At 49.2% G+C, this 15,069-nt stretch overlaps 1 protein-coding gene across 1 annotated transcript in view; it reads right to left on the bottom strand.

Moving 5' to 3' along the window:
- The window catches only part of ATP5F1C (ATP synthase F1 subunit gamma), a 375,672-nt gene that overhangs the window by 294,200 nt on the left and 66,403 nt on the right, over nucleotides 1–15,069 (bottom strand). The window lies entirely within an intron of this gene.

Raw genomic sequence — 15,069 nt, 5'->3', positions numbered from 1 at the left:
GGTGACGCGCGCGGTTAAACGGCCACTGCGCAGGGGACACGGGGGGCGTCTGCCGAACGCCCTGACGCCTCCTGCTGTATTGCCAGAAGGAAAAGGGCGATACTCATTCTTATTGTTCAGACGGGGGGTGGTTGGGGGGAGGGGTTTGGGGGCTGGGGCGCGTTGTTCGCGGTTAGATTCGTCAGCCGGCGACTTCTTGTGAAGGCGATGAGCGGGGAGCTGTCATTGTGCGATTGTCCTCCTGGATATAAGATGGGAAAGGGGTAAGGGAGGGAGGGAGGTAGGGATAGAGGGAGGGAGGTAGGGAAGAGGGGAGGGAGGGAGGGAGGTAGGGAGGGAGGTAGGGATGGAGGGAGAGAGGTAGGAAGGTAGGGAAGAGGGGAGGGAGGGAGGCATCATGCAGGACTGGTTTTGGAATCCCGTTGAGTTTGAATTCTGAGTCGGGGGAATCCAATTTCAGCAGCCAGCAGCATCTTCAGCCTCCAAGCCGCACTGCCATGGCACGTGGCTGCATTGCTGCTGGGTCCTGTCGTCCCCTGCGACCACTGCGATGTCATCCCGCCGCTGGTCCCGTGACCGCCACCTCCTCCTCCTCCTCTTTCTCTCGGGGCTCCCCGCCACGCCGTCGCGAATAGCGTCTCCCATCTCTCGTCGGCCGTCCCCATGACGCTGCTCCTCCTCTGCCCATTCGGCGTCTCTTGCTGTAGCAAACGGCGTCGTGGATCTCCGTTAAAACAACGCGAACTAACCAAAAGCCAAAGTCGTGTCCACCTCCTGGTAAATCATCGGCTTGTCGCGTCACGCGGAAGGCAATCCCTGTTTGTTGTTGTTGTTGGTACCCAGGGATTCCTAAACCCTCACGCCCCTTCAGCTACCCCGCCGGATGACCGCTAGCTGGTGGCATTCAGAGCTGCCGGGTAGAGGTGTCCTGCGAATAGGGGTGTGCCCCGTGACCTAAGGCGGTGCGTGCGAGGGGGAAACACTCTATCCCAGTGCTCTTCGTTGCAAGGGTCGCGCGGCCCCTGGTGGCCCTTTAGTGCGGCCCCCGACAATACACAACACAACACGTGACAACGCTCCTCATCGTCATCGTGCTACTGTTAAACCTCCAAATGTGTTGCGGCCCTCACACTGATGATATCTTGTCAGCGAAAGTGTCCCCACTCCCCCTCTGAAAATTTTTGAAAAACACTGGGCCTAAGAAATGGATGCTCATTACCATCAACCAAGTCCGATTCATGTCCTAGAGTTATACCCCCCCCCCCACACACCGCCCTCCCTCCCCAGTGTGAGTGTTGTCTGTGTGTCAATATCGTAATGAAATATAACCTCAAATGTTCATCACCGCCACCACCACTATCGAGTAATTTGTCTCGGCAGTACTTCGTCGTAATCGTTACCTCTCTCCGCGTCTCCGCCAGAGTCCTCCGAGTCACATCGCGCGCCGCTGCTTGAAACGTTCTTTTATTTCTTTCTTTATTTTCTTCTTCTCAAATTCCAGCCGGAGGGACAGAGAGCGACGCGGGGCCACGCGCCGTTTCCGTGTTCACCAAATTTCTTTCTCGTTTCAAAGGCACCCATTGGCTAAAACGTCTCACTCGATCGACTTGTGGAGTAGGACTTGTCGAAGTAGGGCACCACCACTCGAGTACGAAGGTATTGATACGTATCAAAATAAGATCGAGCCTCCCGTAAGTCACGTGACTTCGGCGTTGCCCCCCCCCCCCCCGCTCTCTTCCCACCGCCCACTGTGAAAACAGACGCCGTGATGCAGCTCAATTCCGCTCGCTCCTTCCTGCGCTCTTCTCGCTCTCATCCCTCTCCTCCTCATCATCATCCTCACCACCCTCTCATCATCATCACCACCCTCTCATCATCATCACCACCCTCTCATCCCTCTCATCATCATCATCCTCACCACCCTCTCATCATCATCACCACCCTCTCATCCCTCTCATCATCATCATCCTCACCACCCTCTCATCATCATCACCACCCTCTCATCATCATCACCACCCTCTCATCCCTCTCATCATCCTCACCACCCTCTCATCATCATCATCATCATCCTCACCACCCTCTCATCATCATCATCATCATCCTCACCACGCTCTCATCATCCTCACCACCCTCTCATCATCATCATCATCATCCTCACCACCCTCTCATCATCCTCACCACCCTCTCATCCCTCTCATCATCATCATCCTCACCACCCTCTCATCATCATCATCATCATCTTCACCACCCTCTCATCCCTCTCATCATCATCATCATCCCAACCACCCTCTCACCCCCTCCCCCACCCTAACATCTTGACCCAGTTATTCCTCCTCCTCTTCTCCTACCTGGCTTCTCCTCTCTTCTTGTTGCTCATCCTGAGAGCCGTGCCCTCTCCTCTTTGTCCGTCTTGGGGGACTTCCGTTCCTGGCCTCCATTCCCTCTCCCGTTCCTTTCTCGTTCGACGCGCGTCGCTCCCTTGGCTCTACTCACCACGGGTAGAGTAACAAAAAAAAGCAATTGATTTTCATCTTCTTGGTTCTTTCGGTAAAGTCACGTAGAAGGGAAATAATAAAATAAAAATAAAACATAATAAAATAATTCTCACGACGTTTCGGCCACAACGCAAGCAGCCGGAAAAATAAATAAAAGCAATTTATTATCGTACAATATTCATCGCACAATCCTGCGAGCAAGTTCGCGCAGAAGTCGGGATGCGGCAAGCGCGGCGAGGCGGCGGCGAGATGGACCGGGAACGGCGTCCTGGGACGCAGAGGCTGAAATTTGAGGACCGAAGATTCCTCGAGATCGATAAGTCACGGAATACGCTGCAACCCCCTGGCTCAGGGTTTGAGAGCCGGTGACGCGTGTTGACAGCACCTCGTGTCGCTCCAAACACAACCGCGGGATACACTTTAAAAGAGTTGTGCAGACGCGACACGGCGCTGTGGTCGTCATTGGAGTGCACCTGAAAGCCACTTTTAGAGTCCTCTCGCGGTGGATGGAGTTGGCTAGCTGCGTGCGTGCGTCTGTACGTGTGTAATAAAGGTCGTTGAGGCGACTTCTGGAATCCGTCTTTTATTCAACTTGTATTACAGCTTTCCTTCCCGCTGCTGACAGGCAGCGTGAGAGGGACAGACAGAGAGACGCACTGCCACGTGGCAACCCGGAGCCCCGCTCCCGCGTGGCCCCCTTCCCCCGTTCGTTCCCGTTCTGACCACGTATCGTTCGTCTCCACCCCTATTTAATACCCGGGTCACGTGGTACGTTTCTACCAACCCTGGTTAGCCTCCATGGAATATTCCAGGCTCCCTCGTAAGCTCCCGGGACCACGCCCCTGACTCATCTCTCCATTGGCTGTGGCCAAAGCCAGCAGAACCAATCATCTACTTACAGCTGTCACCTTTCCATTACGTCAGGGCCACGCCCCTAGGCTTCCCCCCCATTGGCTATAGACCAGGACCGGCAGAGCCAATCATCATGACGAGTTGTGATACGTCAGTGAGCCGGATATATCCTCACATTACACGTGCAATGAGACCAGCTGCCTCATTCCCCAGTGAACTTTGGTTGAAAATAATGAGCGCTTGCTAGCGGGAAAACGTTTGATTTCATGTTTGTCTCCGTGTCTCTCTGAACGTATCTCCCGGTTATTATCTCTCCGTGTGGCGTCCCAAATGAATCCAAAATACCTCTCATCTTCTTACATCTTCTTCTTCCTTCTCGTGTCCCCTGTCTCGATCCGCGGTGCGTGTCTCTCGGTAAACAACTCTCACGTCACACGGTGAAAGCGTCATTTTTATGTTCCCCTGCCCAAGGAGGACAACCAATACACCTTCTGTTCTTTCCCCTTCGATTAGCGCTGTTGGCTACGTACGGTGCAAAAGAAGTTCAACACACATACACTACTATACACTACACGACTATACACTACCCTATACACTACTACACACAACACGACTGCACACTATACTATTATACGCTACTATACCATTATGCTACATTGAGAACTAATTTCTTTAGAACTGCTGGTTGTTGTTGTGTTTAGTTTGTTGTCTTTCCCCTGCACCTCCGATTAGCACGATTGGCTACATACAGTGCGAAAAAAGTTCAACGTACACGCGTGCATGGGGAAACATCGCACATCTACCTGCTTGTGTTCGTGCTACGTTCTTTTTTTTGGGTTGTAAATACGACGCAATGGAAACTTACGATAACCAGCGGTTCACAGTAAAACTCAACGTAAGATTCCGCTTCGCTAGTCGGGCAGTGACGTCGCGTCCGCCATGTTGTTGTTCGTTGTGACTCTGGCCACCAAGATGGCGGCAGTTGATTTCGTGAATGTTTCGTTCCATGATAATAACAAACACGGTAATAATTACACTTGTGTCATTTCACTCTCTGCATAGTTATATATATATATGTGTACACACGCACGCCTCCGATTAGTACGGTTGGCTACGTACGATCAGAAAGAAGTTCAACATACATACACACGTGTCCTCAATTTGTATGCAATATCCTCACATATGTCTTGCGATTACGTCATATGCTTGTTCTCTGGAATGTCGATTAATCTATTAAAAAATATATTTCTTCTGCTCACGATGCATGTGTGGAATCTTGCCTGAGATCATCTATAATTTATATACGTCGATGACATCACCGCCACCACCTATTTAAGGCCTTCTTCTTTGTCGTGTCTCCTGTCCAACCTCTGCACGGGTCTTTCACCAAAATTCTGCGCAGGCGACCGCTTCTGACGTTGACATTGCCAAATCTTGAGGAGTAGCATCGTGGTGCTGTGCAGCATCTCAGGTGATGGTCCATGTTGTTTTCTTCTCCTGACAAGCACATTGGTCAGTTGTGGAGAAGCCCCCCCCCCACACCATGATTTCATGACAGAGTTGCATCTGCCGAAACCAACCCTCAGTCTGTTTAGGCTCCACCGTGTGAACCATTTGGAATTATTGGAGCCCAGACGCGAGCTCCTCACTGGGACCGGAGGACATTTTCAGAATTCTGGCGAACTTGCCTGATGATGGCGGTTGGAACCAATGGCTAAAACGTCCACGCCCAATTGTGCAACGTCGTGATTTGCTCTCCAGCAGGAATACACTGGCACTTTTGTTCACGTGACAACTTTACACGGACTCCTGTACTTACGAACAATCGACTTATGTACTTTCAGAGATACGAACAAACCTGTCTGTATGTCCAGTTGCCTGTTCAGACGGAAATTCGTAAGTTCAACCGCCGCGCAATAGATGGTGGTGGCATCTACATCTGCAGAACGTGAAGAACCAGTGGCATCTACATCTGCAGAACGTGAAGAACCAGTGGCATCTACATCTGCAGAACGTGAAGAACCAGTGGCATCTACATCTGCAGAACGTGAATAACCAGTGGCATCTACATCTGCAGAACGTGAAGAACCAGTGGCATCTACATCTGCAGAACGTGAAGAACCAGCGGCATCTACATCTGCAGAACATGAAGAACCAGTGGCATCTACATCTGCAGAACATGAAGAAACAGTGGCATCTACATCTGCAGAACATGAAGAATCAGTGGCATCTACATCTGCAGAACATGAAGAATCAGTGGCATCTACATCTGCATAACATGAAGAACCAGTGGAATTTACAACTACAGGAGATTATACAACTTTTAAAGCCACTCCTCGTGTTTAGTGTACATGCCGTACAACATGTTTGGAATCGACAGGAGTAAAGTTGGACTTACGAACAAATCTACTTACGAACAGACATGTGGAACCTAACTCGTAAGTAGAAGAGTCCCTGTATTAATTGTATGTGTCAAGTGGACACATATTTTACCTGTGAAATTAGGAATTGTCACGATGGGTTCTATAGAGTGCTCGTATTCAGCCGGGGAACAGTCCACAGTTTTTTTTTACACATCCAGCCACGTCCATCTGGCCTTATTTTGTCATCATCTACTTATGTTGTCCTCGTGAACATTACAGGGATATAAGACACAGTAATATTGGATTGTTATTGATTTTCGTACTTTGTACTTCAAGTGGTAGTGCCTTACACCTCTGATGTTAAGTGAGAATCGAACTCATGCGGCAGGGTTATAAGGTGAGCTGTGATAACCACTGCGTCACCGCTCCTCCAATGGTTAACCAAATGAACGTATTGCCGGTAAAAAAAAAACCCAATATCGCTACATTTTTTCCCCCACGTTTCGCAACCCCGGTCAGAAAATCTTGCGCGATCGGAAGACAAATGTCACGAGTGGTTAAACACGAAGGCTTCACAGTCTGTTGCCGTAGAGCAGTGGCTCTTCTTCTTCTTAACCGGGGGGGTACACACAACCCCCTGGTGGTGCGAGACATGGCCAGGTTGATTCTAGATTGGGATCTTTCGTGACTTCAAGGATTCATACTCTTAGTTCTTTCGGTAAAGTCACGTAGGTAGAAAATGAAATAAAAATTAATAAAAATTAAATAATAAAATCACGACGGAGACTTGTGTTGCCTCGAAAACGTCGTGATTTTATTATTTTATTTTTATTAATTTTTATTTCATTTTTTACCTACGTGACTTTACCGAAAGAACTAAGAGTATGGCCAGGTTGGTTTAGAAGGTGAATAATCTGAACGCAAATTAAGCACGGGGCACGCAAGTACTACTGTACTTTATATCATCAAACCTATGTATTAATTAACATTGTATTTTAACAAAAATATACGATTGATAACCAAGACTGCAGTTAAAGGAGTTAAGAACCACTGCCGTATAGCAGCACCCAGCCTGGCGGACCATTGGCTTGGCTCCGTGTTCCAAAGGCCGGGTTTGACTGCTCGTGTCCAACCTTAGAGACTTGGATCGGACGGTTCCTCAATTAATTTCTTGGCATCAACAAGATGACGACTCGTGAGTGTTGCCACCACCGCTGCACGTTCGAGTGGGAAAGCAGTTGCTGAATCGAAAGTGCAACTTCTGATGAAGAGTCTGCGGCTCACTCAAGGGCCAACAGCGACATCGACAGATTGTTTAACGAGGACCGGTGTGTTATGCTGCACCAATACGTCCACACACGGTACCCTATAATGCACACAAGATACAGCGCTTGCCCCACACAGCCGTGTGCGGGGCTACATAGGGTAGCATTGTCTCTGTGGCCACTCACCTTGAGAAATGGGAGTTGGAGTCCTTGACACGGATGCCGTGAGGTTAATCCGCTTGCTGGAGGTCCTGAGTCTCGATCCTTGGTGGTGTTAATCTAAAATCATCACCCTCCACCACCATCACCGCCACAACCATCACGTATCCACCACCCCCCCCCGCCCACCCTCCACCAAGATCACATGCTCCCACTTCCACCCAAACTCCCCCCCCCCCCACACACACAAGGCCCTAATCCCAGAGGTAAAAAAGCAGTAAATCTGGTTCACTCTGGGTGGTGGTGGGTGGATTAACGGAGTCGGATTTTGACTTTGCAAATCAGCAGCCGTGGCTGGAGATTCTCAAGTCACTTGGCAGCGACTGCCCGCCCGTTGGCTACGGACTCGTTCCCGTCGGGGTAATGTGGAATGGATCTTTCACAGCCGGGATGTTGGAGACGGGAGTTCGATTACAGACACCCGTGCTGTCAACTCCCTTGTCCATCGTCTCATCCTCCACGACCCCCGTGACCTGTCTCGCATCTCTACATCTGCCACAATGTGGAGAGAGAGAGAAAAAATAATTACTCGCAAATTGACGAATTAGGGAAAACCGATAGCAACGTCGCGCCCCCCTCCTCCCCACCCCCTTCTTACTCGAGCAGACGAACTACTGGGAGGTGGGTGCTGCGTTCACCTAATGCCGCACAGGGACAGCTGCCATCAGGGGAGCCCCTAGGCTAAAACGAATTGGCGCTCCTAAACATAAACGTAACAATAACAACGAAAAAACCTCAACAGATTCGTCAATAACACGGGGGTGGTCTTGAAATAACAAAGATATATAACAGGCGACGTTTCAGACAAAAGCCCTTCTTGCAGTACATTGAGAACAACTTAAATGTTGCTGTTGCATGAAGTCAATCCATACTCCAAACTAATTTGTTGTACTGTAAACACCTCCCATTTGTCCCCGTGATGTATGCGACCAACAGCGGTGGTTCTCTCCACTGCTGGATGAAGGCCTCCTCCCCCGTGCCGTCGACATCACAATCCCGCAATACATCTCGCTTCTGCGCGTCAGCTGATCACGTCGGATAGAGGCGCAGCCCTGCAATTGCTCCGCTCGCGCCCCTGCTGCCGGAAGGGGCATCGGCTCGAGAGAGCCCTCGACAGCTCCCCGCAGAGGAGGGCAATTTCGGCATTCTCGCTTTCACAATGGCCAGACGTTCTCTGGTAGAGATGGGAGCACCCACTCATTAACCCCATCACCACACTCTTTTATTCATCGAGGAAAGCCACACTACTTCCTTGGACTCTTTTTCGAGACGGTCCTGCCGCTGCTATATTTCGTTTATATTTGAGTATGTTTTGAGCCAATAAATGATGAATTGTGTTTATTATAACGAGTGTTAATGCGCGGAGGAAATCCGAGCACCCGTAGAAAATCCACGCCTTGCGCGAGGAGTCAACAGCAACAACAACTGTGTCTCCGTACAGATGGAAACAGATGGCGATTAGTCCACACTCGCTGTACCGCCTTCTCCTGACCAGCCTGGGTAGCACTGAACCCCTTCGACGCCCATTCACGGCAAGAAGGGAGTTTCACAACAACATCTGTGTGTGCGGTGGTCCACCAACCCGCGTGTAGCATAGCTTTGGCGTGTTGCAGAGTATTCGACAAGGCTCGTTCATGGGTGGGTGGGTTGGTGGGTGGTGGGTGGGTGGATTGGTGGGTGGTGGGTGGGTGGGTGGGCGGGTGTGTGGGACGAGAGGGTTAGGGGATTTTAAAACCAATTGCCCATTGTTGAAATTGCCCAGCAGGAGGATCTCTGGCCAAGTGCGTTCACCCTTGTCACCATCCCCAACCATCGATATTAAAATATAACTCAGAAATAAACCTTCACACCCCCCCCAAAAAAATATATAGATGTGTGTGTATATATGTGTGCATTCATTGTAGCGGTTAGCGCGCTGCGCTACGAACCTGGTGGCCCGGGTTCGATTCCCGCTCGCGGCCAATATCAGTGACGATTATCTGAACCGGTCCTGGGCCTCCCCTAGGTCGACTCAGCCTCAAATGACTACCTGGTGCGATGTGTAAACATCGCCACTAGGGACAGGAAGGCGGCCGGGCGTGGTATTGGCCACGCACCCCCTCGTGTGCCGTGCCGGCGTTCATAGGTGCTCGCTAACAGCACTTGCCCCTACAGTCTGCTAAGGCTATCTGGGGGATCTTTGTCTTTGTCTTTGTCTACACACCTTCTATACCAATCCTACGCTCACTAAATACTTAATCTAATTTGGCACAGACAGACGAATGAGATGTTAATGATGGTCGAATGTAGGAGATGAAATCACACATCGCGTGTGTGTGGAGTATTGACATGACGGTCACCATCACCACCATCCTCCTCCTTTCGGGATGCGGTGGCGATGTTGCCGATCGCAACGATTTTCGCGGTTCACGATTTTCGCGGCCGCCCTGGTGAATACTGCGGATCGCTTTTCCAATGACGTCATGCGGCCCAAATCTCACAAGTTGCCCTCGCAAATCAGAGGCCTCGTCGGGTGGAAGTCGCGTGGCAGCGATTTCCCCCAATACGGTGAACCTCCCGCACAGAGCCGGCCCTAGACCTTTGGGGGCCCTAAGCAAAATTTGGTTGGAGGCCCCTTTGATGTATGATTTTTTTCACCCACTCGCTAGCAGTGACTCTAGGGGGGCCCTCTGCTGGCCACGGGGCCCTTTGCAATTGCAAGGGTCGCTTAGTGGCTGGGCAGGCTCTGCTCCCGCAGACTAGACCCGTCTGCGAAACGTGGCAGCGTCTTCGTTCCTTCATAGATGCTCGCGAACAGCGCTTGCCCCAACAGTCTGTTAGCAGGCTGACTCTCTATGGCTATGTGCACGCGTGTACAGTGAAGTTATTTGCGTTTTTTTTTAAGTATCATGGTTATAAGTCCTAACAGCCTCGTCAGCGGTCTGGCATATGACCAACAGTGGGATGATGTGTTCCTCGAGATTGTGTGTGTTTGGGGAGCTGGAGCGTAGCGGTTAGCGCACTGCGCTACTGTTTGGGGCCGTCCATAAATGACGTCACGCAGCTCGGAGGGGGGGGGGGGTCAGACATTTGTGACGATGTGTGACGAGGGGGGGGGGGGGTTGAGAAATGTGACGTCACATAAAAATGCGCAACTTTAAATAAATATATAATTGTTATTACAACACTAATTGTTATAACAACACTCCTACAACATCAGAGTGCAGCGCCACATTAAATACGCACTACTATGACAATAGTTTAAAGCGATTTGAAGCATGTTTTATTTTCAAAATGGAAATATGGCTTTGGGGGGAGAGGGCAGAGCTTTGTGACGTCATATTTGAGGGGGGGGGGTCTGACTTTTTGTGACGCCGTGTGACGAGAGGGGGGGAGGGGGTCAAAAATCGTTCAAAATCGCGTGACGTCATTTATGGACGGCCCCTTAGCCTTGCGCCGTACGAATGACGTGAACATCAAACACACTCAATTATAATTGGCTCGTATTGTAATCGCTGTCGATTTCGTGTTAGAAGCCAGAAGGACTTGGAGGAAGGCAAGCAAAATATGAAAAAAAAAGTTGATTATGAAAACATGAGTAGAAAATCCGTTCTTGTAGACTCCTCGAGATTCGGATTTAATTATGGGCGGCTGAACCCCCCCCCCCGCATTTGAACCAACAATCTCTGCGCTACTGCCTCAATGCTGTAAGTGACACACGTACAATGCCAGTAGCGTATATGCAGTTCCCAGAGGCAGACTTTACAGCAGTGAGAATTGTCTGTATGTTGAACTTCTTTTGCACCATACGTAGCCAACCGTACGAACCACAGGTGCGGTGACTATAATGTGCCGATGAGTCCTAATTATGGAAAAATCCGGTCCAAAGTTGTTGTTTTCTGTATCACTGCTGCCTTTGCTGCTGTGAGTCGGTGGCATTTGCTCAAGAAAAAACGTTGATGATGCTGACGACCTATAACACAAGAAGAAAGCACAATGGACTTCTTTAGGACGTGCCGATAATGCATGTTACATGCGTGGCGTTGTGGTCTCAACTTGGCCACTCATACCAGTTGTCTGTGCACCATGGCCAACACAACAGCAGCATCAACAAACAATATGTTAAACTTCTTCTTGGTTCTTTCGGTAAAGTCACGTAGAAGGGAAATAATAAAATAAAATAAAACATAATAAGAATGATGAGAATTATTTTATTGTGTTTTTTGTATTATTTCCCTTCTACGTGACTTTACCGAAAGAACCAAGGAGATGAATCCCTGCAGTCACGAAAGCTTTAAATCGAAATATGTTAAACTATCTATATAAAAAATATATTACATATATCATCTCATAATTACAAGTTTAACACGGAGTCTTTCGCCACCAATATTATCCATAATGAAGGGGTTTTTTGGGTTACATTGCGTAAGTATGAATGTGTCAGACGCTGTCTCCCCGACAGACCTGGTCTTCGTTGTGGCCGAAACGTCGTGAGAATTATTTTATTATGTTTTATTTTTATTATTTTATTACTTCCCTTCTACGTGACTTTACCGAAAGAACCAATAAGAAGAAAAATATGAATGTGTCGTTAACTCACCACCACTCGACACAGCCAATTAGTAAGGTTTGTCACGTAAACAAAATAATTATGGCAAATCGCCTGATGAAACTGGCTGTACTCACGAACGAAACGTCCCAGTGCTCAAATTGTAAATGTTGCGGGTTTACTCTCCAGCACACGGGCGTGCTGAAGTAGTCACGAACTGGCACGTTTTGTTCACGTGACAAACTCTACACTCATTGGTTTGTGCCGGGTGGTGGTGGGTTGACGACACATGTATAATAATTGTTTTTTTACCCTTATATCTGGCCACAAAACTGACACCTTTTTCACAAGGAGTCATGTTTGCATAGCCGCAATAAGTCTCACATGGGTCCAACCCATGTGAGACTAGGCTCTAAGGAAAGCTGTCTCGGGTGTGGACCAATCAACTTCAAGGACAGTGCACATTATCAGAGTTATGTGTTTTGTGTGGATTAAAACTGCAGGTATTGTGGTCTATGCAAACATGACTCCTTGTAAAAAAGGTGTCAGTTTTGTTGCCAGATAGAAGGGAAAAAAAACCAATTATCATATTTTTTACTGGCAAATGAGGTTCCAATGGTGACACATGTATACTTACGCGATCTAACCCTAAACTAACCCTGTATTCATGTTCTTGGTTCTTTCGGTAAAGTCACGTAGAGTGGAAATAATAAAATAATAAAAATAAAACATAATAAAATAATTCTCACGACGTTTCGGCCACAACGCAAGCAGCCGTGCTCGGACGCTGTCTTTCTGACAGACCTGTTCTTCACCTGAGGACGGCTGCTTGCATTGTGGCCGAAACGTCGTGAGAATTATTTAATGTTTTATTTTTATTATTTTATTATTTCCAATCTATGTGACTTTACCGAAAGAACCAAGAAGATGAATCCCTGCAGTCACGAAAGTTTTACATCGAGACACGTGTATACTTACGCGATCTAACCCGAAACAAACCCTCTATTATGGATCACGATTCCAACAAACACGTTCTGTGCCATTCGTCGTCGTCGCGTGGAAGGGCAGGTGTATGAAGAAGCTCCATCGCCTGCTCGTCTATTGTAAAGCAACAACATCAACACCGATTGCTTGATCTACCAGCCGCGAACCATCCACTGTTACAGCAACGACAAAGAGATCCCCCGTATAGCCTTAACAGACTCTAGGGGCAAGTGCTGTTAGCGAGCACCACCTATGAAGGCCGGAACGGTACACGAGGGGGTGGGTGGCCAGCACCACGCCCGACCGCCTTTATCTCCCAATTGGCGATATTTACACACCGCACCGAGTACTTATTTGAGGCTGAGTCGACCTAGGGAGGGCCCAGGACCGGTTCAAATATTCGTCACTGGGTGTTGGCCGTGAGCGGGGGATCATAGCGCAGTGTAGCGCTAACCGCTACACTACAACAACAACAACCGCCTTTCGCCACCAAGCGGTGACGTCACCACGCCGCTTGTGCCAGGCTATGTGCACCTTGAGGCCACGTGAAGTGTCGAACGCCCGCTGGCAGGAGGTCACGGGGCAGACCCAGCAGGTGCAACGGATCGACTGAGATGACTGAGATGACTGGCTGATGCACCCACCTGTTCCCCCTACTGTGCCATACATACACACACACGCGCACAGCACACACACACACACGTGCACAGTACACGCACACATGCACACGTACATACACACACACACATGCACACGTACATACACACATACATGCACACGTACATACACACACACATACATGCGAGTGTACATACATGCACACGTACATACACACACACACATGCACATACACACATACATGCACACGTACATATATACACTCACACATGCACACATACATACATGCACACGTACATACACACACAGACATGCACATACACACACACATGCACACGTACATACACACACACACACGTGCACACATACACACACACATGCACACGTACACACACACATACATGCACACGTACATACATACACACACTCACACATGCGCACAGTACATACACACCTGGTCACTGCCTCTCGGTGGGACGACCTAACTGAGCTCCCACACGCGTTGAGCCTCGAAGCGAATTACAGCACACGTGGTGAGTGGCACGAGAGGCTGAAGCAACGTGGCCCTAATTCCGCGGGTGTCAAGTTGCGTTGGATGATGGAGTCACTTATCATAATTACTTCCAATTTCCATTGCCCCCGAAAAGCCTCCACCCCCCCCCCCACACACCCCCCCAAACACTTTAACAGCGACCTCCCATCCTTCCCTCGCCAACGTAGCACCCGTCCCACCGCCACCAAACCTCATCATCATCATCCCTTCCAGAGCCAAGCGCCAGGTCTCATCCAGTTCACCCAAGACGTCCTCACGAAAGGGATTATCCAGAATCAGCGCGACCCAGATGTCCGACGCCGCCGCCACGCCTCAAGGATTCGCCTCGCTCGGAGGCTGTCACCTGAAACAGCCACTGACACCGTCTTCCTGGAGAGAAGAAACGAAAGTGAAGTACTTCATCAGAACCCAGATTTGAGCGGCGGAGTTAGGTGGCCGGAAATCGATTTGTCGAGGGTCTTCGAGCGATACCAATTCAGCATTGAATGACTTCTTCAATGGAGGAGGAACTGCAACAACGAAACGCGCGCGCTCTCTCTATCTCTCCCGAAGTCCTCCCGTCGAAACGAGCAGTACATTTTATCGACGTATATATGCCGTGTTCTACCCCTTAGTTCTGGTTGACCCTGCGTGACCACGGCCATCCCCTTGGTGGCGAAATGTTAATGACCTCGCCTGGCATGCGAGAGGTCCGTGGGTTCGATCCCGACCCTGAAGTCGACATATTTGGAGTTTGCATGTCCTCCCCGTGGTCGCGTGGATCTTTCTCTGGGTCCTCCGGTTTTCCCATCGACATCTAGAAACGTGCGTTTAGAGTTTTTGTCTGCTCTAAAGTTCCACGTGAGCTGTCAGTTGTGGTCAAGTCGCTTCTGAGACAGAGCTGTGTAGCTTCAGTCGGCCTTACCTGGTAACATAAAAAATCAACCCGTAAAAACAAAGTTTTTTTTACTATAAATCCTTTATATGCCTGGCGGCTAGAGTCCTCTCGTCTTCTGGCTTGAGATGGCTGCCACCTATTGGTCAGATGATTACCTGCCACCATTAAGCAATTGGTAATTAAATATAATTTTTTTTCCTAAAAGTGTAACATTTTGGAAATTTGTTTCACGATTGTCACGCACAACGAGTCTGTGTGCAAAATGTCAGCTCGATTGGATCACGGGAAGTGGGTTAAAAAACGACCGAAAGATTT

This window comes from Lethenteron reissneri, chromosome 51, assembly GCF_015708825.2.
Source record: "Lethenteron reissneri isolate LAM-NWPU_2019-01 chromosome 51, ASM1570882v1, whole genome shotgun sequence".
NCBI classification, from domain to species: Eukaryota; Metazoa; Chordata; class Hyperoartia; order Petromyzontiformes; family Petromyzontidae; genus Lethenteron; species Lethenteron reissneri.
This window is presented reverse-complemented; position numbering and strand designations above follow the sequence as displayed.